The following is a 26,263-nucleotide window of genomic DNA, read 5'->3' on the forward strand; positions in this document are numbered from 1 at the left end:
AAACCATTCACTCATTTCTCAAACATCACAAAACTGGATATAGGAATCTATTTTTGATGGAAGTGCACATATGAATAATTAAATATACAAATTGTCCTTTTCTACATCATTATCCGGTTTCAGCGTATTGAATAAAATTGTGTTACCATAAAACCGCTGTTCTGACAAGAACAACGAAGTATGTTGTTATACAACTGGTATTGGTGTACCCAATGAGACAAATCTTTTCTATGTCGGGTAGTACTGTACCCTTCCAGGTGTATCAAATTTAGTGGGACCCATAGCTGCTACATATGTAAAGGTTTTGTTATTTTCATTGATTTTTCTAACTATGGCACAATATTCGTCCCGAAGGTGGTGTGGCCATCTAGCCTTTGTTCCTCGAATTTTCTATTTGTATATTTGGACAACTAGTAGAACTTCCTTGCACTATATAGATATCGTTCTTTCAGTCGCGATACACCGGCCAGTAGGTGAAGTCCTCGCGAGGGATGGTCCACAAGAATGTGGAGAGCCTGTCGCAGAGCTATTTTCTGAATTATTTGCAGCCGTCGGGTGTGGGTGTCGCCAGCATGGCCCCAGGCCAGTGCTGCGTACTCTAGGAGAGGTCGTTCGAGGCATTGTAGATGGCAAGATCTGCGTGGGTCGAGAAACGGATATAGGTCCCTCAGCCGTCCAAGAACCCTACTATGCACTTCGTCTGTGCCTTGGCGTCACGTCAGACGTCTGTCGTGCTTGAGGCCAAGGTATCAGGCAGACGATGACCGGTTTACGGATGTTGCCCTCACGATGACAGATGGCAGAGCTACCGACACCAACCTCTTTGTATGATGATGGCCTGCGTCTTGCTTAGGTGGATAGCTAGAGGCCACTTTGTCGCCCAGCCGCTGTCTACTATCTCCAGTACAGCGTGCGTGCATTAAGGTTCATGGTGCACAAGGCTGTTTCATTAGCGTATAAAGCCAGCTTCACCAAACGTGTTGTGGGGATGTCTGCTGTATACAAGTTATATAGGATCGGGCCAATCATCGACTCTTGCGGCATACTGCTTGCGATGGGACACGATGACACTCAGTCGACAGCACTAACATGGAAGGTACGTCCATGCAAGCAGTTGCAAGGAGTAACACGTGTGCTGCTGGGACTCCATGTGTTGTCACGCATGCCACCAGGACTCCAAGACCTCCACCAAGTGCAGTTCCCCTCCGTACACTGGACAAGAAAAATGTTCAGATTTGTGTGAAATCTTATGGGACTTAACTGCTAAGGTCATCAGTCCCTAAGCTTACACACTACTTAACCTAAATTATCCTAAGAACAAACACACACAGCCATGCCCGAGGGAGGACTCGAACCTCCGCCGGGACCAGCCGCACAGTCCATGACTGCTCGGCTAATCCCGCGCGGCACTGGACAAGAACTTCAGTGTCGTCCGGAAGGATACGCCGGCTGTGCAGGCAACCGCGCACACTCTACTGTAACGCGTGAAGCCTCCGTGCCCCGTGAATGCAGCAGATACGCACGCTGTTACGCTGATTATGTGGTAGTTCACTCATTTCTCTGCCCCTTCTGTTTTCGGAATTGTGTGAATGACATTTTTCCTAAAGTCTGATGCTATCTTTCCAGCCCCAGAGATTCTACATATTAACTTGAACAGCTCTTTGGTTGCCACTTCACCCAAAGATTATAGAAATTTTAAAAAAATGTTATTTCTCTTGCCTGCCTTACTTTGACGCAGGTCTAGCAAATCTCTGTTGCATTGTGACTCCAATAATGGATGCTGTATGTCTTCCTACCTCCCCTGATATTCACTGTAAATCAACCGAAATACTTTGTGCTTTCCGGATTCGATGGCAGTATTGTGTGCAAGTAATAAATTTGTACACGGCCACTATTTTCAAAAGAAATGTAATAGCTATTTTGTTCCGTGTGTTTAAATTTGTTACCACTTACGTTCTGTTAGTGAAGTCATTTCGACCACACAAAAATCATGCAATTGCGAATGGCCTGTAGCTGAGCTGAATAAAAATCGCAACACTATAAGTAATTAATATAGAGTAATGAAATTTCGGGAGTACATTTGTCTAGGTAACATGTTTAATGGTTAACATTGCAATGTTAATGTAAGCGCGAGATAAGCCACTGCAAATGTCAATTGCTGGTGCATCAAGAAGCGATGAAATCGCTAGAATGTTCGGTGCAAGCATGCAGACATGTATGCATTATGTTGTACAGGTACCGGAAGTGACTTAGTGGGATGGAGTTTTATGCCTGTTTCATTGGGTCAGTCAATACAGGGACGGATAATGCTGGATGTGGATGACGCTGGAACTGTCACCTAAGGTGTTCCTTATGTGCTTATGTGCTCGAATGGAGACTGTCTGGTGACCGAGCAGGCCAACGCAATATTCCAACACTCTGTAGAGCATGTTAGGCTACTACAGCGGCAGTGGGGCAGCGTTATTCTGTTTGAAAATACCTCCTGGAATGCTGTTCATGAATCACAGCATGGCAGGTCGTATCATCAGATTGCCATACAGTTTTGCCATCGAGGTGCTGTCATACGAAATCGCATCCCAGACCATTAGTCCAAGTGCAGGTCCAGTGTGTCTATCAGGCAGACAGGTTGGTTGCTCCACCATGCCCTCCAATGAGCTCTCTCGTGACGCCAGTGAAATCGCAAATGGAAGTGGTTTGGGGCCAGTGGAATGCACGCTACAGGGCATCTGGTTCGGAGCTGTCCTTGAAATGCTGCTGCAGGGGCAGTGCGATGTGCCAGAGCCATACGCCAACACGACGGTTTTGCCTCTCGTCACTTCCAGGTGATTGTCCTGAACTCAGTCTTCTTGCGACTGTACATATTCTCGTGACCACCGCTGCCAGCCGTCATGTACAGTGGCTGCATTCCTGTCAAGTCTTTGTGCAGTATCGCAGAAGGAACGTCCAACATCTTGTGGCCCTATCAGAAGACCTCATTCAAGCTCCGTCATATGTTGGTAATGACATCTTTGTTGTCTTAAAGGCATTGTTGACTAACATCAGCTGACAAAGTCCAATTTCAAAGGTAACTAATGCTCATGACCGTTACACCGTGGTGTATTTGAAGCAAACCTGATGTGTATCTTCACAGTGTTGCTACTAGCGCCACTCTTATGCGACTGGCACAAAATTTGACTAGATATCATCTTTCAAAAGTAGAAACACCCCTACCAACTTTCATTTATGTCGCACAACTCCTTGTTGTTGCGCTTTTTTCCCCCTCTGTGTATTATATAAATTCTTAAAACACACACATATTCTACTATTAGGTGTTGATTTCCTTCGCTTGAACATTTGTTTTCTTCTTAGCATATCTCATTCACGAAATGACTTGAAAATTTCTGTGTGTATAATAGACCTTTTTTCTGATACATGCCTACCAATGGCGAAAAGATTTCATTATATTATTTTCTTCTTGCTATGGAAATTGGATATTTGTGGTAAGTTCTATGGAACCGAACTGCTGACGTCACCGGTCCCTAAGCTTTTAGACTACTTAATCTAACTGAAACTAACTTACGCTACGGACAACACACGCACCCATGCCCGAGAGAGGACTCGAACCTCCGACAGGGGGAGCCGCGCGAACTGTGACAGAGCGCCTCGGACCACGTGGCGATCCCGCGCGCCTCTTGCAATGTCTCCCTCTGAATTGCTGCCATTCATTGACAATATATGACCATTTGTAGGCCAGTCTTTCTTCTGATTCATCTCTTTCAAGTCTAAATGCCACCTTGTCTCTTTGTGCTTTCATTTGAGGTTACCCAAATACTTTTTGTACGTTTTGGATATGGACATCACTTACTCATTACGTATGAATTTTGTAAATTTACATTCTGAGTTTTCATTTATTAGTAACGTTTTGACCAGAACTTAGGTGCCTTATATACACCCAGATATTGACTATTTCTAGAAAATAGCAATGATGTTTATAGTTCCAAAGCATTATACGACACATTTCTAAATCCAGAACACTGCAGACGTTGTCAGAACATCCAAGAAAACTTTCCAGAATTTTTAGAGCATTGTAAAGCTTTCCTGAAACGTAGTGAACGGTTCCTAACAGAACCAGATCGTTTCAATATGTTCAGCATCACAATACACGTTCCTGTTATTTAAAGAATAAGGAAGAGTGGTGTGGCATATTATGCTGGGAGGCCTCGAAAAGAAGAAGGAAGATTAAGGTTTAACGTCCCGTCGATATCGAAGTCATTAGAGGCGGAGCGGAAGCTCGGAATGTTTCAAGAATGCGGAAGGAAGGCGGCCGTGCCCTTTCAGAGGAACCATTCCGGCATTTGCCTGGAGTGATTTAGCGAAATCATGGAAAACCTAAATCTGGATGGCCGGACATGGATATGAACCGTCATCCTCCCGCAATCGAGTCCAGTGTGCTAACTACTGGGCGACCTCGCTCCGTGCCCTCGAGGGGCAGAGACACCCGCCTCATCGGACACAGTTTCTTCCTCAGCTCACGAACTTTCCGTGAGGTGTCTGAGAGTTGTGTCTTAACTTCTTTGTTCCCTATTACCTCACGTTGGATCTCCGTTTATTATTTTTTTAATCTGCAAACAGGCGTATTTTTCCGCTTATAGACCGTCGGTCCGTGAGTGTAGGTCTCCTAGTTTTTACTTTCAAAATCAGGCCACACTACCTTTCAAGGACCCATTCGTGTGTTAGTTTACAGCTAGTCGTACGAGGAAAAAGGGTGCTTCAACAAATCGAAAAGGCACTTAATAGTAATTATTGTGCCTGAATAATAGACTAAGAATCTGTGACTTATACCTAAAGTTTGCATACTGTTCTACATGTTGAGAATTAGTCAAGAATTGTATAAATTTTCTTCGTTACTACACACATCAAAAAGTTTTGTATCACCCCGGTTCCCAGAACTACTAAGGAAAGACGTTGACTGTGGATATGGTATCACAGACACAGTCCCTTTGACTGTTCAGAGATGTCACTAAACCCGCTCAAAGGAGTAAACATGGTCGAGCAGCGCCTGTTAGACGGAGGGTGTCCGACGACCGATCAGTTCCAGTCATTCCACCAGAAAGGAGGTACATGGCGCGTGTTGTCAGTTGTTCAACCATGACTAAATGGTCAATACCGCGGTTCGATCACGTCAGTATTGTTACTGCCAGGAAGGTCCCTCAACAAGGGAAGTGTCCAGGCGTCTCGGTGTGAGCCGAAGCGATGTTTTTCGGACATGGAGGAGATACAGAGAGACAGGAACTGTCGATGACATGCCTCGCTCAGGCCGCCCAAGGGCCTCTACTGCAGTAGATGACCGCTACCTACGGATTATGGCTCGGAGGAACCCTGACAGCATCGCCACCATGTTTAATAATGCTTTTCGTGCAGCCACAGGACGTCGTGTTACGACTCAAACTGTGTGCAATAGGCTGCATGATGCGCTTCTTCACTCCCGAGGTCCTTGGCGAGATCCATCTTTGCAATCACGACACCATGCAGAGGGGTACAGATGGACCCAACAACATGCCGAATGGACCGTTCAGGATTGCCATCACATTCTCTTCACCGATCAGTGTCTCGTATACCTTCAACCAGACAATCGGCGGAGACGTGTTTGGAGGCAACCCGGTCAGGCTGAACGCGTTAGACACACTGCCCTGCGAGTGCAGTAAGGTGGAGGTTCCCTGCTGTTTTGGGGTGGCACTATGTGGGGCCGACGTACGCCGCTGGTGGTCATGGAAGGCGCTGTAGGATACGTGAATGCCATCCTCCAACCAATAGTGCAACCATATCGGCAGCATATTGACGAGGCATTCGTCTTCATGGATGACAATTCCTGCCCCAATCGCGCACATCTTGTGAATGATTTCCTTCAGGATAACGACATCGCTCGACTAGAATGGCCACCATGTTCTCCAGACATGAACCCTATCGAACATGCCTGAGCTAAATTGAAAACTCTGTTTATGGACGACAGGACCCACCAACCACATTGAGGGATCAACGCCGATGAGGAGTGGGACAATCCGCACCGACAGTGCCTTGATGAACTTTTGGATGGTGTGAAACTATGAATACAGGCATGCATCAATGCAAGAGGACGTGCTACAGGGTATTAAAGGTACCGTTGTGTACAGTAATCTGGTCCACCACCTCTGAAAGTGTCACTGTATGGTGGTACAACATGCAAAGTGTGGTTTTCATGAACAATAAAACGGGCGGAAATGATGTTTACGTTGATCTCTGTTCCAATTTTCTGTACAGGTTCGGGAACTCTCGGAACCGAGGTGATACAAAACTTTTTTGATGTGTGTATGAAATGACCTCAGGTCATATCGCCTATTTGCTAATTTCAATTAAGTCTTCGATAATGGAATACTGAAATAACCATTATGTCTACACTCTATGGCAATGTGTGAAATATTAACTGATGAGCAATTAGAAGCTCTTCTTAATGACAACAAAACAGAATTATCTGATTAGAAAGATGGCGAATTCTCGTCTCTGACTGAAGACTGTCCTGCTGAGCTTGATGAAACTGACTGGTAAACAATAAGGACATTAAGATGTCGTGTCAGCAGCTAGAAGAAGAGGAGTTCCTCTGTGCAGAGAAGATGTAGATTCTGCAGAAAATGTGTCTAAGAAACCAAGAAGAGCTGTTTTGGACCCATTTTCAGAAGTTAGGTTTTACAATGTTGGTCAACTACTAAAATTTGTTGAGTCAAGGAAGGCCTCAAAATACAGAAAACTTTGCTTGAACTCCAAGAAAAGAGACATATGCATCAAATGTGTACATTTCTGTACTGTGAAAAATAATTATTTTGAGGAATATCGTAAAAAGTGCAATAAAGATTAATTTACTGCAGTAGCATATTAAACTGAAGAGCCAAAGGAACTGGTACACCTGCCTAACATCGTGTAGGTCCCCCGCGAGCACGCAAAAGCGCCGCAACACGACGTGGCATGGACTCGACTAATGTCTGAAGTAGTTCTGGAGGGCAATGACACCATGAATTCTGCATGGCTGTCCATAAATCCGTAAGAGTTCGAGGGCGTGGAGATCTCTCCTGAACAGCACGTTGCAAGGCATCCCAGATATGCTCAATAATGTCAATACCTGGGGAATTTGGTGGCCAGCGGCAGTGTTTAAACTCAGAACAGTGGTCCTGGAGCCATTCTGAAGCGATTCTGGGCTTGTCGGGAGTCCCATTGTCCTGCTGCAGTTGCCCAAGTCCGTCGGTATGCGCAATGAACATGAATGAATGCAGGTGATCAGACAAGATGCTTATGTGCGTGTCACCTCTCAGATTCGTATCTAGACGTATCAAGAGTCCCATATCACTCCAACTGTACACGGCTCACACCATTACAGAGCCTCCGAAAGCTTGAACAGTCCCCTGCTGACATGCAGGGTCCATGGACTCCATATTTGTGCACGTCCATCCGCTTGATGCAATTTGAAACGAGACTCGTCCTACTAGGCAACATGTTTCCAGTCATCAACAGTCCATTGTCGGTGTTGACGGGCCGAGGCGAAGCGTAAAGCTTTGTGTAGTGCAGTCAACAAGAGTATAAGAGTGAGCCTTCGGCTCCGAAAGCACATATTTTTCGTTGAATGGTTCTCACGCTCACACTTGTTGATGGTCCAGCATTGAAATCTGCAGCAATTTAGGGAAGTGTTCCACTTGTACCTTTCTGAACGTTTCTCTTCGGTCGTCGTTGATTCCGTTCTTGCAGAATCTTTTTCCGGCCACAGCGAAGTCGGAGATACGTTGTTTTATTGCATGTCATATTCACAGCACACTCGTGAAATGATCGTACGGGAAAATCCCACATCATCTCTACCTCGGAGATTCTGTGTTCCATCGCTCGTGCGCCGACTATAACACCACGTTAAAACTCACTTAAATCTTGGTAACCTGCCATTGTAGCAGCAGTAACCGATCTAACAACTGCACCACACACTTGTTGCCGACCACAGCGCCGTATTCTGCCTGTTTAAATATCTCCGTATTTGAATACGCATGCCTATGTCAGTTTCTTTGGCGCTTCTGTGGTGTTACAGTCGATGCACGAGCAATGGAACACAGCATCTCCGAGGTAGCCATGATGTGGGATTTTCCCGTACGACTATTTCACGACTGTACCGTGAATATGGCATCCAGTAAAACAACACATCTCCGACGTCGCTGCGGCCGGAAAAAGATCCTGCAAGAACGGAATGAACGACGACTGAAGAGAAACATTCAGACAGTAAATGTGAATCAAAAGCCAAGAAGAGCTGCGCTGCAAGCAGTTTCAGAACTTAAGTTTTACAATTTTCGTCAACAGTTCCAACATAAAAGACATGTGCGCCAATTGTGTGTATTTATGAAGAGTGAAAAATAATGATTTTCAAGCTTATCATAAAACGTGCCATAAAGATTTATTTACTGCAGACGCAAATTTTTAATTGCCACAAATTTTGTATGATTATTATTTACTTCCATTTATGAAGTTGCTTTAGAGCATTAACAAAACATGTATTGGAGATCACATGTTTCAAAAACATTAACATTAATAATCTTATTTTCTTTGTGCATATATATATATATATATATATATATATATATATATATATATATATATATATATATATATATATATATATTAGTACGTTTTCACGATAAGCTACACATGTTCTTCCACTTGTGCCTCTTCTTTTCACTCTATGGAACACTACAGAGTGATCTGGAATATAATCCTGCACATTGGCGCAAACTCTTTTGATCCGGCTGTTAACACTCTTCCACTAAATATCCAGTCATTTAAATCTCGTAGGAAATAAAGAGAAAGCTGTGACTTCGATCACCCCTTATCCTCATAATGTCCGCGAAAATCACATTTACCCCAACGGAACTACCTTAACATTATAATGTTGCACCTGTACACACAAACCAATAACTTAAATACGCAGACAGACTAAAAAGTGATTTTTCAAAAAAACTGGTGCCCCTCTTTATCTTTTCAGGCTATGTGGAATTTATAGTGCTTTCTTTCACAAGACAGATCAGCCATAGTACTGGTATGTGGCCTTGGGACACAGATAAGACACAGGTAAGACATGGAGCATGAAAGAATGCAAATGGTCCGCAATATTGTTCACGTAGTCAAAATGGTTCAAATGGCTCTGAGCACTATGGGACTTAACTTCTGAGATCATCAGTCCCCTAGAACTTAGAACTACTTAAACCTAACTAACCTAAGGACATCACACACATCCAGGCCCGAGGCAGGATTCGAACCTGCGACCGTAGCGGCCGCACGGTTCCAGACTGTAGCGCCTAGAACCGCTCGGCCAACCCGGCCGGCTTCACGTAGTCCACAGCTGTCTCGGTGCTTTCGATTACTACCACAGGTCCCATGCAAAACCATGTGACTATCTCCCGTAGCCTAACACTGCCCGCTCGGACGTGCGTCGGTGGCGCGATACATGTTTTTCTGGATGACGGCGTTTCCAAATACTACCATCGACTTAGTGTAGCAATAAAGGTTATTCCTGAGACCAGGCGACGCATCTCCGTTGATCCACGGTCCAGTGTTGATCAATCCGTCAGCAACGCAATCAGAACTAACGATGTCGTTGGGTCAATATCGGAACAGTTACGAATCTTCTGCTGTGGAGGCCCGTCTTCAGTGATGTGCGCTAAAAAGTTAACTTCGAAATTTGTGATCCGACACCATTATCGTATATTGTCGTTAGATCTTCCACAGATCTTCACCAACCCTGCTTTACAGAGCCGGCAAGCCTCCAAACTCCACTTTGTGTGATGACGCACATTCCTCAAACTGGGGAACTATCAAGAATGGGGTTACACAAGGGTCAGTCTTGGGTCCTTTGTTGTTCTTATTATATATTAATGACTTGCCATTCTATATTCATGAAGAGGCAAAGTTAGTTCTCTTTGCTGATGATACAAGTATAGTAATCACACCTGACAAACAAGAATTAACTGATGCAATTGTCAATACTGTCTTTCAGAAAATTACTAAGTGGTTCCTTGTAAACGGACTCTCACTGAATTTTGATAAGACACAGTACATACAGTTCCGTACAGTGAATGGTATGACGCCATTAATAAATATAGACCTTAATCAGAAGCATATAGCTAAGGTAGAATATTGCAAATTTTTAGGTGTGTCCATTGATGAGAGATTAAATTGGAAGAAACACAGTGATGATCTGCTGAAACGTTTGAGTTCAGCTACTTATGCAATAAGGGTCATTGCAAATTTTGGTGATAAACATCTTAGTAAATTAGCTTACTACGCCTATTTTCACTCATTGCTTTCATATGGCATCATATTTTGGGGTAATTCATCACTGAGTAATAAAGTATTTATTGCACAAAAGCGTGTAATCAGAATAATAGCTGGAGTCCACCCAAGATCATCCTGCAGACATTTATTTAAGGATCTAGGGATATTCACAGTAGCTTCTCAGTATATATACTCTCTTATGAAATTTGTTATTAACAACCAAACCCAATTCAAAAGTAATAACAGTGTGCATAACTACAATACTAGGAGAAAGGATGATCTTCACTATTCAAGATTAAATCTAACTTTGGCACAGAAAGGGGTGAATTATACTGGCACTAAAGTCTTTGGTCACTTACCAAATGGTATCAAAAGTCTGACAGATAACCAATAAGTATTTAAGAAGAAATTAAAAGAATTTCTGAATGACAACTCCTTCTACTCCATAGAGGAATTTTTAGATATAAATTAAGGGAAAAAAATAAAAAAATAAAAAAAAATAAAAATAAAAAATAAAGAAAAACAAAAAACACAATAAAATAAAGTTGTTATATTAACTTAAGTATGTTGTTAAATTAACCTAATTATGTCATGTATTGGAAAATTCGACTCGTTCCACATCATTACGAAATATCGTATTCATGATCCATGGAACTAGTATTAATCTAATCTAATCTAATCTAATCTACGCGTGGACGCCCATCACCTTGTCATGCACCCCTGGTTTTACCATCCTTCCACCACTATCCATAGATGCTCACGACCGCAGCTCACAGACAGCCGACAAGCTTTCGAGATGCTCTTTCCCACGTGCCGGGCACAACACTCTGCTCTTCGTCGAAGTCACTTTCGTCAGTAGAGTTCCCCATTTGCGGTCCTCGTCGTGGCCAGCTCGTTTGTGCTCCGTTTATGTGTTTTGAATCCTGTCCGCTCTTGGCGCCTTGTCCAGAACGATTTTGTGACCAAGCGCCACCACGAGGAAGCCACGTGGAGCCTCAGCGGATTGGCGCAGGTATGAAGACCGGCGATAAGTCACGACAGCCAGCGAACATATAACAGGGAAGCCAGCCGCACGAGGCAGAGTAGAAGTTAGTGCAGCAAAGCAACGGAGGCAGCATGGTGGAGTTGAGGGTCTAACAGCAACAAACGGCCCTGAGGAAGTCCACATCGAAACTGGTATCAATGACCATGAGGCAGTTATAGCCGCAATAAATACCAAGCTGCAAAGAGCAACTGAAACAAGCATCACGATTTACATGTACAGTAGACAGAGAAGCGGTAGTGTCATATGCCAATGAGGAACGTGTGACGTTTAAATGTTTAGCTCAAGACAAGAGCTGGAAGCGGAACTATGCCTCAAGTTCAAAAGAATACTTGACCATGCACTGAATAGATATGTACCCAATAGAACAGCTCATAATAGGAGGGAAACTCCATGATATACAGCAACTGTAAAGAAACTTCTAAAGAAACATAGATTACTGCATAACAGGTTTCAAAGGAAGCGTAGGACTATAGATAAACGCTGAATGCAAGGCGTTTGGCTGTCAGGAGACCAATGCGTGATGCCTTCAATGACTACCATAGCAGAATAATGCTATCTTTCACAGAACCCAAAGAAATTCTGTTCATATGTAAAGGCTGTTAGTGGCACTAATGTTTGTGTCCAGTCACACATCCACAAAGCAAGAGCTGAAATTAAGAGTAAAAGGCTTTACTCTGTTTTCAAGTGTTCCTTTACAAAGAAAAACCCAGGAGTATTGCCTCAACTTAATCTTGTACCTCTGTAAAGATGAGTGAAATAGGTATTAGTGTCAGTGGCATTGAGAAACAGCTGAAATCGCTAAAATTTAACACGGCCTCAGGGTCTGATAGAATCCCTGTCAGATTTTATACCCAATTTGTGGCTGGGTTAGCCCCTCTCTTAACTACACTCTACTGTAGGTCCCTCGAATAAAACAACAGTGTCCAGTAGCTGGAAGAAAGCACAGGTAGCACCTGTGTGAAAGAAGTAATCTAATCATTTAGCTTTCTCTCAGATCTCTCTGAAGACTGGACTAAAAAACCGTGAGGCGGAAGTCTCAAAAGTTGTTTCTTACCACTGCTTAAGTGAACTCCTGCTCAGTATTACGAAGTGGCATTTTGTTGTGCATTTGTGACATTGCATTATGCAGATCCGGGTTCTAGTTCAGTTCTTACGACATACTTCATTAGCTTCTGGAGCACAGCAAATAAAATCTATTTTTCTTTCTTAGAATGAATTATCTGTACATGTATAAAAGGCAATGTCCTGACTGATGATTATCGCCCGGCCCAAGCAACTAACGATAAAAACTCGAAATTTGGGGAGGTTGCCGATCTTACACTGCAGTAGTCGCTTAAGAAGGTATTTTTCGAAATTCCACCTCTACGGGAGTGAAACAAGAGATGAAAGATGTTTTTGAAAAATGTCGCTCTTAAGGCATTTTCGAAGCTTGACTTACGAAAATTGGTATTTGGTTCTCCGGTCACAAATAAATAAATACGAGTTTCAGCATTTTCTTAAATGCGGGAGAAACGGTGGGTTAAAGGTTTTTAAATAAGCCACTATTAAAGTACTGCTATAATATTTTTAAAGCAATGTCTATCAAAATTGGTATTTGACTTCTCGGTTACAGATAAAAATACGTTGCTGAGATTCTGGAAATCCAACCGCTAAGGAAGTGAAATAGAGGATGAAATGTTTTATGAAATATTTCATTTGTGAGCGCATGTGCAAAGCTAAATCTACGAAAATTTGAAGTTGACTTCCCGGTTAGAAATTTAAAAAAAAAATCGTGTTTCACTGTTTTTGGAAATTCAGTCTCTATGGGGATGAAATAGGGGATGAAAGTTTTTATGGAACTTAAACTAAAGCCATGAAAATTTGTATATGGTTTCTCTGTTAGAAGTAAAAAGATGGATATTTCACTCGTTTTGGAAATTCAATCCATAAGGACGTGAAGTAAGAGGCGTAATTTTTTATGAAAATATTTCGTTATGAAACCATTTTTAGAGCTAAATATATGATAACTGGTATTTGGCTTCTCAGTTAGAAATGAGAAAAAAATACGTGTTTCCTGTTTCATGAAATTCAACCCCTAAGACGGAGAAATAGAGCAAGGCTGATCCTCTTATTCATCATCCAGCTCAAACTGCTAAGAACAAAAACCTGAAATTTGGATAGGGTCTGGATTTTATACTTTAGGCATCGTTTGAAAAGGGATTGTTCAAATTCCACTCCTAAGGGGGTGAAACAGGGAATGAAATGATTTTTGAAAAGATGTCACTATTAAGGCGCTTTTGAAGCTAGCACTAGGAATGTTGGTATTTGGTTTGGCAGTCAGAAATAACAAATGCGTGTTTCAGAATATTTCGAAATGCAACCACTAAGGGGGTTAAGTAGTGGATTAAAGTTCTTTCTTTGATAATAAATCAGTATCAAGGAAGTTCTAAAGCCTTTTAAGGCTACATCTTCGATAATTGGTATTTGACTTCTCGGTTAGAAATAAAAAATATCTCGTTTCAGTGTTTTTGGAAGTCCAACCCCCCTAAGGGAGTGAAACACGGGATGAAAAGTTTTACGAAATTATTTCGTTATGAAAGCATTTGCAAAGCTAAATCTATGAAAATTTGAATTCGGTGTCTCTGTTAGAAATTAAAAAATACGTGTTTTATTGTTTCTTGGCGTTTTAACCGTAAGGGGGTAAAATGAGGGGGAAAATTTTTAAGAGACTGTTTCATTATATTAAAAAATATTTGAAGCTAATTCTATGAAAGTTGGTATTTCACTTCTCGGTTAGAAATATGTATTTTTAAGAGACTGTTTCCTTATATTAAAAATTTTTTTAAGTTAATTCTGTGGAAGTTGGTATTTCACTTCTTGGTTAAACATACGTATTAGGTGATGAAAGTTTCTACGGAAATATCACCGCAAGAACGCAAAAGGCCTGATTAAGGAAAACTTTGGATCCCAGCTACCGCAATCGCATTTTGTTCAGAAGTACATTCGGAAACGACCATGCTTCTAAGGCCTTAATTAGCGTTAAAAGTTTGGAACAGCATATATATTCGATTAAAGAAAAACAAAAATATCTGTGCAGACCATACGGCCTACTCGAGCAAAGCAGCGGACGCTAAGCTAGTATTTTACAAATACAGACACATTTTGTGTTGTGATCCGCATGTGTGTAAAGATACTACACGAAGTGTAATTTGCAATATTTCTTAATTGCGTGTTATATAAATCATAACCAGTTCGCTTTGTGTGTGAGTACTGTTTGCGGTTGTGCGTAAGCAGACACACTGTAAGAGAAAACAAATCACTGTGAGATACCTGTTCCATGATGTCGTGGGCGAACCAGCAATAGAGGTAGACCTGAATGGCGGGTATTGGCAAGTAGGCAGCAGCCTTCATTGCGCTGCCTGTGTCCGGGTTCTGAAAAAATTACCAACAATCGAGAGAACCGTAAAACCAATCTTAAATTAAATTTAGACACACAAAACATATTACAATGACTTGAAAAGAGCGGAATAAGAAACTCGATGCTCCGTACACAACATTCCAGTCGACCGATTACAAACCTAAAATGAAAGCAGTACAGAATATAGAAATTACAATAGCTAGATCTGGGTTCGTTAAGGGGAAACAATTTATTTAAGGAACTCGGGATATTCACAGTACCTTCGCAATAATATATTCACTTATGAAATCTGTTGTTAATAACCTATCCCAATTCAAAAGTAACAGCGAAATGCATAGCTACAATACTAGAAGAAAGGATGATCTTCACTATTCTGGGTTAAATCTGACTTTGGCAGAGAAAAGGGTGAATTATGCTGCCACTAAAATCTTTGGTCACTTGTCAAATAACATTAAAGTTGTGACAGATAGCTAAAAACATTTAAAAACAAATTAAAAGGATTTCGGAATGACAACTCCTTCTACTGAACAGGTGAAGTTTTGGATAGAAAGTTGTAACTTTAAAAAAAATTATTTTATGTAAAGAAAAACTGTGTTAAAGTGACACGTTGCACATCATTACGAAATGTCGTATTCATGATCTATGGAACAAGTATTTATGTATGTTTGTGCACGCCTCTGAAAATAGATTGAATACATAAGAAATGTTTCAGCAATTTCGGAAATCTGAGAGAAAGCCCATGACATGACGCATTGCTATTCTTTACATCCTCTGTATCCAGCCTGGTAGATATCCCATACCGACGAACAGTACTCAAGAATTGATAGAACAATAGTGTTTGGTGTGTGAGACGACATTCTACGTTAACATATTACGCTATCTTGTGTTCCATCCGGGAGAATTCAGTCTGCTACTGCTGGCAGATAGACTTACATGCTCGCTCTCTATCATAAACATTTCCCTCCCTCCCTCCCTCCCCCCCCCCGAGATATACTCATAGAAACACAATGCTTCAGAGTTCTGAACAATATTAATAAATGCATTAATATAAACTCGCACTTACGAAAGTAGATATGCACAAAGTCATACACGCCACGGTCACACTCGATGCGAACTGTATTAGCACGACTGCACTCATTGCCTCCTGGAGATGGCGCACAAAACTGTAAAGAAATCACGTATGCATGAAAGCGAAGCATTCAGCGTCGACTTTGTGATAACACAAATATTATGATTAGCATTGTTAATAGAATCACACGAACTGCGACAACAGAATGCAAATAAGAAAGAAACAGTTGTTCTGAAAAGTGCCAAAACACTGGTTCTACCATAATGAAAAGAATTCCAAAAGTTTTGTACTTAAGAGCAACTATTACAACCAATTTCTTAGTTCAAGATTTCTCAAACCCAAAATACCAATACTTTTACTGCACTGTCATTAGCTTCCCAATTATTTTTACTTTAGGTTAGCGACATCAAATGACGATTTAAAAAAAAACATGAAGTAAAGTATGTAGGAGCGCGTTTTGAGACTTCCTACTTTTCATCTAACATGAGCTCATCAGACAAAAAGTTTGTACCCCAGTGAGCTCACACAGATCAATCACCGAGCCAGGTGGCGCAATGGTTACCACACTGGACTTGCATTAGCTTCCTAATTATTTTTACTTTAGGTTAGCGACATCAAATGACGATTTAAAAAAATCATGAAGTAAAGTATGTAGGAGCGCGTTTTGAGACTTCCTACTTTTCATCTAACATGAGCTCATCAGACAAAAAGTTTGTACCCCAGTGAGCTCACACAGATCAATCACCGAGCCAGGTGGCGCAATGGTTACCACACTGGACTTGCATTAGCTTCCTAATTATTTTACTTTAGGTTAGCGACATCAAATGACGATTTAAAAAAATCATGAAGTAAAGTATGTAGGAGCGCGTTTTGAGACTTCCTACTTTTCATCTAACATGAGCTCATCAGACAAAAAGTTTGTACCCCAGTGAGCTCACACAGATCAATCACCGAGCCAGGTGGCGCAATGGTTACCACACTGGACTTGCATTAGCTTCCTAATTATTTTTACTTTAGGTTAGCGACATCAAATGACGATTTAAAAAAATCATGAAGTAAAGTATGTAGGAGCGCGTTTTGAGACTTCCTACTTTTCATCTAACATGAGTTCATCAGACAAAAAGTTTGTACCCCAGTGAGCTCACACAGATCAATCACCGAGCCAGGTGGCGCAATGGTTACCACACTGGACTTGCATTAGCTTCCTAATTATTTTACTTTAGGTTAGCGACATCAAATGACGATTTAAAAAAATCATGAAGTAAAGTATGTAGGAGCGCGTTTTGAGACTTCCTACTTTTCATCTAACATGAGCTCATCAGACAAAAAGTTTGTACCCCAGTGAGCTCACACAGATCAATCACCGAGCCAGGTGGCGCAATGGTTACCACACTGGACTTGCATTAGCTTCCTAATTATTTTACTTTAGGTTAGCGACATCAAATGACGATTTAAAAAAATCATGAAGTAAAGTATGTAGGAGCGCGTTTTGAGACTTCCTACTTTTCATCTAACATGAGCTCATCAGACAAAAAGTTTGTACCCCAGTGAGCTCACACAGATCAATCACCGAGCCAGGTGGCGCAATGGTTACCACACTGGACTTGCATTAGCTTCCTAATTATTTTACTTTAGGTTAGCGACATCAAATGACGATTTAAAAAAATCATGAAGTAAAGTATGTAGGAGCGCGTTTTGAGACTTCCTACTTTTCATCTAACATGAGCTCATCAGACAAAAAGTTTGTACCCCAGTGAGCTCACACAGATCAATCACCGAGCCAGGTGGCGCAATGGTTACCACACTGGACTTGCATTAGCTTCCTAATTATTTTTACTTTAGGTTAGCGACATCAAATGACGATTTAAAAAAATCATGAAGTAAAGTATGTAGGAGCGCGTTTTGAGACTTCCTACTTTTCATCTAACATGAGCTCATCAGACAAAAAGTTTGTACCCCAGTGAGCTCACACAGATCAATCACCGAGCCAGGTGGCGCAATGGTTACCACACTGGACTTGCATTAGCTTCCTAATTATTTTTACTTTAGGTTAGCGACATCAAATGACGATTTAAAAAAATCATGAAGTAAAGTATGTAGGAGCGCGTTTTGAGACTTCATACTTTTCATCTAACATGAGCTCATCAGACAAAAAGTTTGTACCCCAGTGAGCTCACACAGATCAATCACCGAGCCAGGTGGCGCAATGGTTACCACACTGGACTTGCATTAGCTTCCTAATTATTTTTACTTTAGGTTAGCGACATCAAATGACGATTTAAAAAAATCATGAAGTAAAGTATGTAGGAGCGCGTTTTGAGACTTCATACTTTTCATCTAACATGAGCTCATCAGACAAAAAGTTTGTACCCCAGTGAGCTCACACAGATCAATCACCGAGCCAGGTGGCGCAATGGTTACCACACTGGACTTGCATTAGCTTCCTAATTATTTTTACTTTAGGTTAGCGACATCAAATGACGATTTAAAAAAATCATGAAGTAAAGTATGTAGGAGCGCGTTTTGAGACTTCCTACTTTTCATCTAACATGAGCTCATCAGACAAAAAGTTTGTACCCCAGTGAGCTCACACAGATCAATCACCGAGCCAGGTGGCGCAATGGTTACCACACTGGACTTGCATTAGCTTCCTAATTATTTTTACTTTAGGTTAGCGACATCAAATGACGATTTAAAAAAATCATGAAGTAAAGTATGTAGGAGCGCGTTTTGAGACTTCATACTTTTCATCTAACATGAGCTCATCAGACAAAAAGTTTGTACCCCAGTGAGCTCACACAGATCAATCACCGAGCCAGGTGGGGCAATGGTTAGCTTACTGGACTTGCATTTGGGAGGACGACGGTTCAAACCCGCGTCCAGCCATCCTGATTTAGGTTTTCCGTGATTTTCCTAAATCGCTTCAGGCAAATGCCGAATGGTTCCTTTGAAAGAACACGGCCGACTTTCTTCTCCATCCTTCCGTAACCCGATTTCATCGATGACCTCGCTGTTTGGTCAGCTCCCCCGAAACAACCAACCAACACAGATCAACCTCTATGCCTTTACAGACGGCGCAGCAGTCGAGTCACGTGCTCAAACGTGCTAGCACTGCCTCTGCGTGAGTATAAGGCAGTAGCGATCAGTGAAGCATTTATGTTTCAAGAGAACATTACATGGAAACATGGGGAAATTGTAAGGAGACGTGACAGAATGGGAGAAAGGGGCACTCGTGTTTGGCCGTGCCCGTGGCCATACGGTGTGTGAAGTTGCTGGATTTGTTGGTGTTTCGCGGCGGACTGTTCAACGTGATTTCAAGCACTGGTATAAAACGCGTGGCTACGAAACACTGCGTTAGAACTGCGGTCGGAGAAAGCTCCTAACTGAAAGGTGCCGGAGAAGCGTTTCACATATTGTGAATCACAATTGCTTCCAAACCCAATATGAATTGCTGCGGGCAGTGAATGAAGGTCCATCCCCATCTGTTAGCAAGAGAACATTGCGGCGGGAACTGCATGTAATGGACATTTTGAGTCAGTCACGCAGCAGGAGGCCAATGCTCAAACAGGCACATAAAGACGAAGACAGAGAAAGTCATCGGTGTAAATTGAAGGGGATCACTGCTGTCAGCTGTGGTGGGACATTACGCAGAATCAGCGGCGACGACTGAAAACGTGTATCGAATCGGGATTCGAACCCGGGATCTCCTGCTTACTAGGCAGGTGCGTTAACCTCTGAACCATCTACGACACAAGGTTATCGCAACTGCACGGACTACATCGGCACGCTTCAACGGAGCTCAACCCATCCGCAGTCAGTGTCCATTGACTTCATGTTCACTACTCTGAGATTCCCACAGGAGATGGGACGTACTCGTGCATGGGCACTAAAGAAGGTGGATCCACTGCCCAGCTAGGCGTACGAACTGTATGTATGCATGGTGTCTGTCCCTCCGGATACTTCCGAAAAAACAGACATCACGCATTCATAAAATTGATAGGGCTGTAAGCGTATGTAATTGGTTGTCTGAACACTTCCCCACCCTATTACATCTCGACTGGCTTGCAAAATCATCTGCCTCGACCCCCACAGAAAATCTGTGGGACATATTGGAACAGCGGGTAAAATGCCAACGTCAGCATTCCCGCAATATGGTGAAACTGCGCAATCAGATACTGAGTGAGTGGCTTTATCCGTGTGCGGCTACCTGTACAAGCTCGTGGACTCACTTCCTAAACGAGTGCAGGCGTCTATGAAGTCCAGGGACGGAAGTACACGGTGTTAAATTATGGTATTAATGATTACGCCAGGGGTGACTCATTTTTTGTCGGCTGAGCTTACACTGGGGTGACAAAAGTCGTGGGATAACGATATGCACATATACAGATGGCGGTAGTACCGCTTATCACGTATCTGTAAAAGGACTTCCAGCGACTAGTTGAATCCATGTCAGGTCGAGCTGCTGTGCTGTGCTGTGCAAAAGGTGGTCCGACGCGATATTATGAGGTGTCCCATGACTTTTGTCACCTCAGTGTACACACGTTAGTAGCTGACTTCAGCTGATCTACACAGTGCCTATGCGAATCGTGTAACCATCAGTAATGCGGCCCAGTTTTTAAATGGTTCAAATGGCTCTGAGCACTATGGGACTTAACTTCTGAGGTCATCAGTCCCCTAGAACTTAGAACTACTTAAACCTAACTAACCCAAGGACATCACACACATCCATGCCCGAGGCAGGATACGAACCTGCGATCGTAGCGGTCGCGCGGTTCCAGACTGTAGCGCCTAGAACCGCTCGGCCACCCACGCCGGCGCGGGTCACTTCACAAATGCTGTTAACGTATAACGTGGAGCATTGTTGGAAGCGGCCCCCTCGAGGTGTGACGAAAATGCGAGATGCTCTATCGACAGTTGTTTTTAAGTCACTATTGTAGCCCGAAATTTAAACTCTTTTTCTAAAGTGACCTCGTGATATGCAATGTGTCCAAGAAAATGGCGGTCAGCAATTGCGGCAGAACTAAAATCACTTCTGCTTTGCTCAGGGCGATTAAAGCTATCTCTACGAGAAAACACAAGGCAAAAAATTTCACTTTCAGCGGTAAAGACAAACCGTAATTTGTCGCAGTCATTGGTTACCTGAAACCATCCTCAACTGGCTACACGAGCTGCCGCATTACCAACCGATGAGCAGTCCTGGCTGGCGCTTGATTTCAGTTTAGGATGACGCAATCAGATTGCAAACAGAGAAAGAATGATAGGAAGAAAAAATAAGAGCAAATAAAAAAGTGAATATCCTGATGAAAATGACACGGCAGAATATTAGAAATAAAAAAATACACTTAAACCAATTAATCGAATAAAAATAATAGTCTTTTGAACAGATTAAACGTAAAAAAAGTTCGTGATATTTGATGTGATTGATACCCACAACCTTTTACATGTGAGATTTATACGCTATCCATGCGCTACGCCACTTCATGCATTTTCTTTTTATATATATGACTCTCGTCATCCAGTTGCAACGATGAATTGCAGCCTTCAAAAAATTGGCTTCACGCAATGTCGAGTGAAGCTTATTTAACGTAAGCCGATATTTGTGATTATAATGGCTGTATATGTGATGCTGAATAGCGTCTTGGGCGGAAATACCCAGTAGTGTTTGGTTAGTGCTGTGTACGAATAGTGTGTATTTCATTGACATGATTGTGTGTGTTTGTTGTTTAGGTGTGGTTATCATGTGTGATGAAATACGAAATAAAAGTGGCAGACTTCGGGAGCCAAACAAACCAAAAAATAATGATGGACAAAGAATTTTAAGTGGACTGATCAGTTGCGGTGACAGTTTGGCTACGGCGAACGGTCCGTGCGTGACGTTGAACACCCTGATTGGAGGAAACCAACTGCAACGCGTGAACTGTCAATTAAGTAATTTTAATCCAGGGGTGGCGAAGAATTCGGCTTGTGGGCCGTGCCTTGGAACTATGGCCACAGCGCTCAGCCAGCTGGCTCGCTTCCCCCACCACCACGCCACGCTGCCTCAGCATGAGGACGGGGAAGCTGCGAATGTGCCCCATTTAAATGGCAATGCAGCTGGACTATCTACAGCTTGGTTTTATATTTCAAATTTCTCGAGAACATAAATCAAAAACAAAACAAATCTTCTGTATTATTGAATTATTTTTGGAGCAATGATGTACTTTTTGTCTGGTACAAACTGTCGACATACGGACAGACACAGAGAATTTAACAGATTTTATCATTCAGGTTGCCACGTAATCGCGACTTAGTTTCGAAATCGAAAAAAAAAATCTTTCACGCACATGTGTTGGTCGAGATATTGTAACACTTTTGCTACCTCATCATGGAGACGTGAAACTATATCTGAGGAAAGCAATGTAGAACACCATGCAGTGTCTTGCTGTGGGGAGTGTGTAGTCAAATGGTTCAAATGGCTCTGAGCACTATGGGACTTAACATCTATGGTCATCAGTCCCCTAGAACTTAGAACTACTTCAACCTAACTAACCTAAGGACACCACACAACACCCAGTCATCACGAGGCGGAGTGTGTAGTCAATTCCACTTAAAATGCAAGGTCTGCAACCCATTCCAGATGTTCTAACTTTCGTTCATGCACTCCTATTCGCTTCATAAATTCCATAATACCGCGTTTTAAATCGAAAAAGCTATCCCGACATTCCCCTTGAGTTAACTAACGTACTTTGCAGTAATAGACTGTATAAAGTCTCCATATTCTCCGTTCAATTCCACTGAAAAATGTTGTAGCTGACACCCTGTGTGTGACTTCACAAATTTTTCATAATGAATAAATGGGCACCAGTTGTACTTGACTAATCCTTTATTTGAATAAAATTATACACATGACTCGGATTTCAGGATGTATATCCCATCTTCAGATGCTTGGTTACGTACGGGAAAGTAGTACCAGTCACGTAAAACAGATTTTCTAGTACGCAATTGTTGCGTCGTCGCCAAGGTAGCCCCTGCGGGCCGGCAACACATCTAAAACCACACGGCACTGAGATTGCCTATGGTCAGGGCGTAGGCAATGGTTAACATCGGCTGTTTTCGAAACAGACATTCAGCGTACTACTTGCTGCAGAGGGAGTTCGAGATGGCCTGCAGGAAGTATTACTACACCAACATCTGACTGGCTGGCCAATACTACTCAAAGGGTAGACCCAACACCGGACGTCAGTTCACGCCGAATACCGACCTCAAGGACGTCTCCACGGAAGACTACGTCTTCGCTACCGGAATAGGACTTGGAATTAAGTGTATGTGTGTCACCACGGACTCTTGTGGTAAACTTAGAAGTTATCTTTCGTTGCCTCTAGTAGGAAATTCTTACTGGCTTTGTTATTGTGACTTTTCGTTGTTATTCAGTTATTTCCGTGTAGACTCACGAAAATAAAAGTTGTGTTGTAAAAACTTTCAAATTGTCGGTTACAACATCAATCAAGTGCCTGAAAATGAGATTTACGTCCTGACACCGAGGTCGTGTGCACGATTTTATCCAAATAAAGGATTGGTCAGGTGAAACTGGAGAGGATTTAATCATCATGAAAAAATTTAGCAACAATTGTGGATGTCCTGCAAAGAGTATATTACTGAGAAATTTTACTATTCGTGCCACCAATTTCCTTCTGTGCTCCATGCCTGCAAATTCAGGACAAAGTGCTTTTGATGTACAGAACAATAAATCCCATCTGTCAATCGCTATAACATTTTGCTGTTTCATGACCATCTAAATCTTTAAATTCTTTCTTCACGGTACTGTAACGTCACTGCATAGCAAATTTGGAGTACTCCTCGCTTATGAGTGCCTAATATAGAGGGTGTTTACGTAAGAGCGTCCAAAATGTGACAGGGCATATAGAATGCTACCACTGAACAATTTGAGGCAGGGAACCTAGCCTCGGAGAAGACAGCCTGAGGAGATGCGGATGTAAACATGTCTACCGCTTTGTCTAGCATTATTGTTTTCCAGCGTATTTACAACTAACATGAGTGCAAGTTTACACCTAATGTGCTGTTTGTTTACATGTACATTCTTTATTTCCTGTAAGGGAACAAGTAAGACTAACCTGATTACCAAGAAGTCATGATGCAAGATTTGTTTACTTTACTTGTCCATAAGGTGGCTCTGTTGTATCGTATTTACATTGTCCCATCACAGAACGTGCCATGAGTCAACGGCAGACCCATTCATTACTCAGTGCTGTTCCGAGACGTACAGTGCAATACGATGGAGCGTTACCGGTACAGTATTTCCTGGTCGCTGCATAGGAAGGGGAGGGGACCTGCAATGTCGCGTGACCTGAATCCCCTTGAGTATTTCCTGTGGGAATATCTAAAATCACTTGTGTATGAGACCCCAGTGGATACAGAGACGAAATTAACTGCCAGAATTGTAGCTGCCTGTGACGTGATTCAAAACACACCGTGAATATTTGTCAAGGTTCGTCAGAATCGCGTTCGCCACTGTAATACTTGCATTGAGGTTTGTGGTCGTCGGTTTCAGCACATTTTGGAGGATACAGTACAAATGGTACGTTCATTTTGTCAATGATGGTATTTGCAGTTAACTAGTGTAAAAAGGTACTCAATACTGTGATTTTATTCCTATTACCTCCTTAAGCTGGCTTATTCGACCCCAGGTTCCATGTCTCAAATTGTTCAGTAAAGCATCCTCTGTGTCCTGACAAATTTTTGGACGCTCTTACGGAAACACCCTGAATATCGAAAATACTCATCTCTCTCTTGCGTCATTCCCATTCATTTTAAAAGCCTGGTGACGATAGATCGATAAACTGCCCCTTTTTGTGCAGACAGCCACTGGACCTGCGAACGTGCTTCATATCAAGAACAAACAGCGAAGGGTAAACAGCGCTGACATCACGATTCTACCGATGTGAAGAGAGTTGTGCAGACCGAAAAATGTCACACCGCAATGCTAAGCCAAATGTCGCGCTCAGCCGGGTACTTTCGGGAGGGACCGAGCAAAGCCGAGTGACTTGCCGTGGTTTGGCCCGCCCGTGGCCCGGATACGTTGCACGCGTGAAGTTTGGCACGCCGTGGCCGGCCCTGTTTTAATCGGCTATCCTGACAAAACTCTACCATCTGGTGAGCAAGATGTATAAAACAGGCGAAATGCCCTCAGACTTCAAGAAGAATATAATAATTGCAATCCCAAAGAAAGCAGGTGTTGACAGATGCGAAAATTACCGAACTATCAGTTTAATAAGTCACGGATACAAATTACTAACGCAAATTCTTTACAGACGAATGGAAAAACTAGTAGAAGCCGACCTCGGGGAAGATCAGTTTGCATTCCGTAGAAATATTGGAACACGTGAGGCAACACTCACAACACTCACCCTACGACTTATCTTAGAAGCTAGATAAAGGAAAGGCAAACCTACGTTTCTAGTATTTGTAGACGTAGAGAAATCTTTTGACAATGTTGACTGGAGTACTCTCTTTCAAATTCTAATGGTGGCAGGGGTAAAATGCAGGGAGCGAAAGGCTATTTACAATTTGTACAGAAACCAGATGGCAGTTATAAGAGCAGAGGGACATGAAAGGGAAGCAGTGATTGGAAAGGGAGTGAGACAGGGTTGTAGCCTCTCCCTGATGTTATTCAATCTGTATTTTGAGCAAGCAGTGAAGGAAACAAAAGAAAAATTTGGAGTAAGAATTAAAATCCATGCAGAAGAAATAAAAACTTTGAGGTTTGCCGATGACACTGTAATTCTATCAGATACAGCAAAGGAATTGGGAGAGCAGTTGAACGGAATGGATAGTGTCTTGAAAGGAGGATATAAGATGAACATCACCAATATCAAAACGAGGATAACGGAATGTAGTCTATTAAGTCGGGTGATGCTGAGGGATCTAGATTAGCAAATGAGACACTTAGAATAGTAAATGAGTTTTGCTATTTGGGGAGCAAAATAACTGATGATGGTCGAAGTAGAGAGGATATAAAATGTAGGCTGGAAATGGCAAGGAAAGCGTTTCTGAAGAAGAGAAATTTGTTAACATCGAGGTATAGATTAAAGTGTCAGGAAGTCGTTTCTGAAAGTATTTGTTTGGAGTGTAGCCATGTATGGAAGTGAAACATGGACGATAAATAGTTTAGACAAGAAGAGAATAGAAGCTTTCGAAATGTGGTGCTACAGAAGAATGCTGAAGATTAGATGGGTAGATCACATAACTAATCAGGAGGTATTGAATAGAATTGAGGAGAAGAGAAGTTTGTGGCACAACTTGACTAGAAGAAGGGTTCGGTTGGTAGGACATGTTCTGAGGCATCAACGGATCACCAATTTAGTATTGGAGGGCAGCGTGGAGGATAAAAATCGTAGAGGTAGACCAAGAAATGAATACTCTAAACAGATTCAGAAGGATGTAG

General features: G+C 42.2%; 1 protein-coding gene across 1 annotated transcript in view; it reads right to left on the reverse strand.

Moving 5' to 3' along the window:
• Positions 1-26,263, reverse strand: part of LOC126234968 (uncharacterized) — a 77,051-nt gene that overhangs the window by 31,781 nt on the left and 19,007 nt on the right. The gene's annotated exons all lie outside the window — the stretch shown is intronic.

The sequence above is a fragment of the Schistocerca nitens genome, chromosome 2 (genome assembly GCF_023898315.1).
Source record: "Schistocerca nitens isolate TAMUIC-IGC-003100 chromosome 2, iqSchNite1.1, whole genome shotgun sequence".
In the NCBI taxonomy this organism is placed as follows: Eukaryota; Metazoa; Arthropoda; class Insecta; order Orthoptera; family Acrididae; genus Schistocerca; species Schistocerca nitens.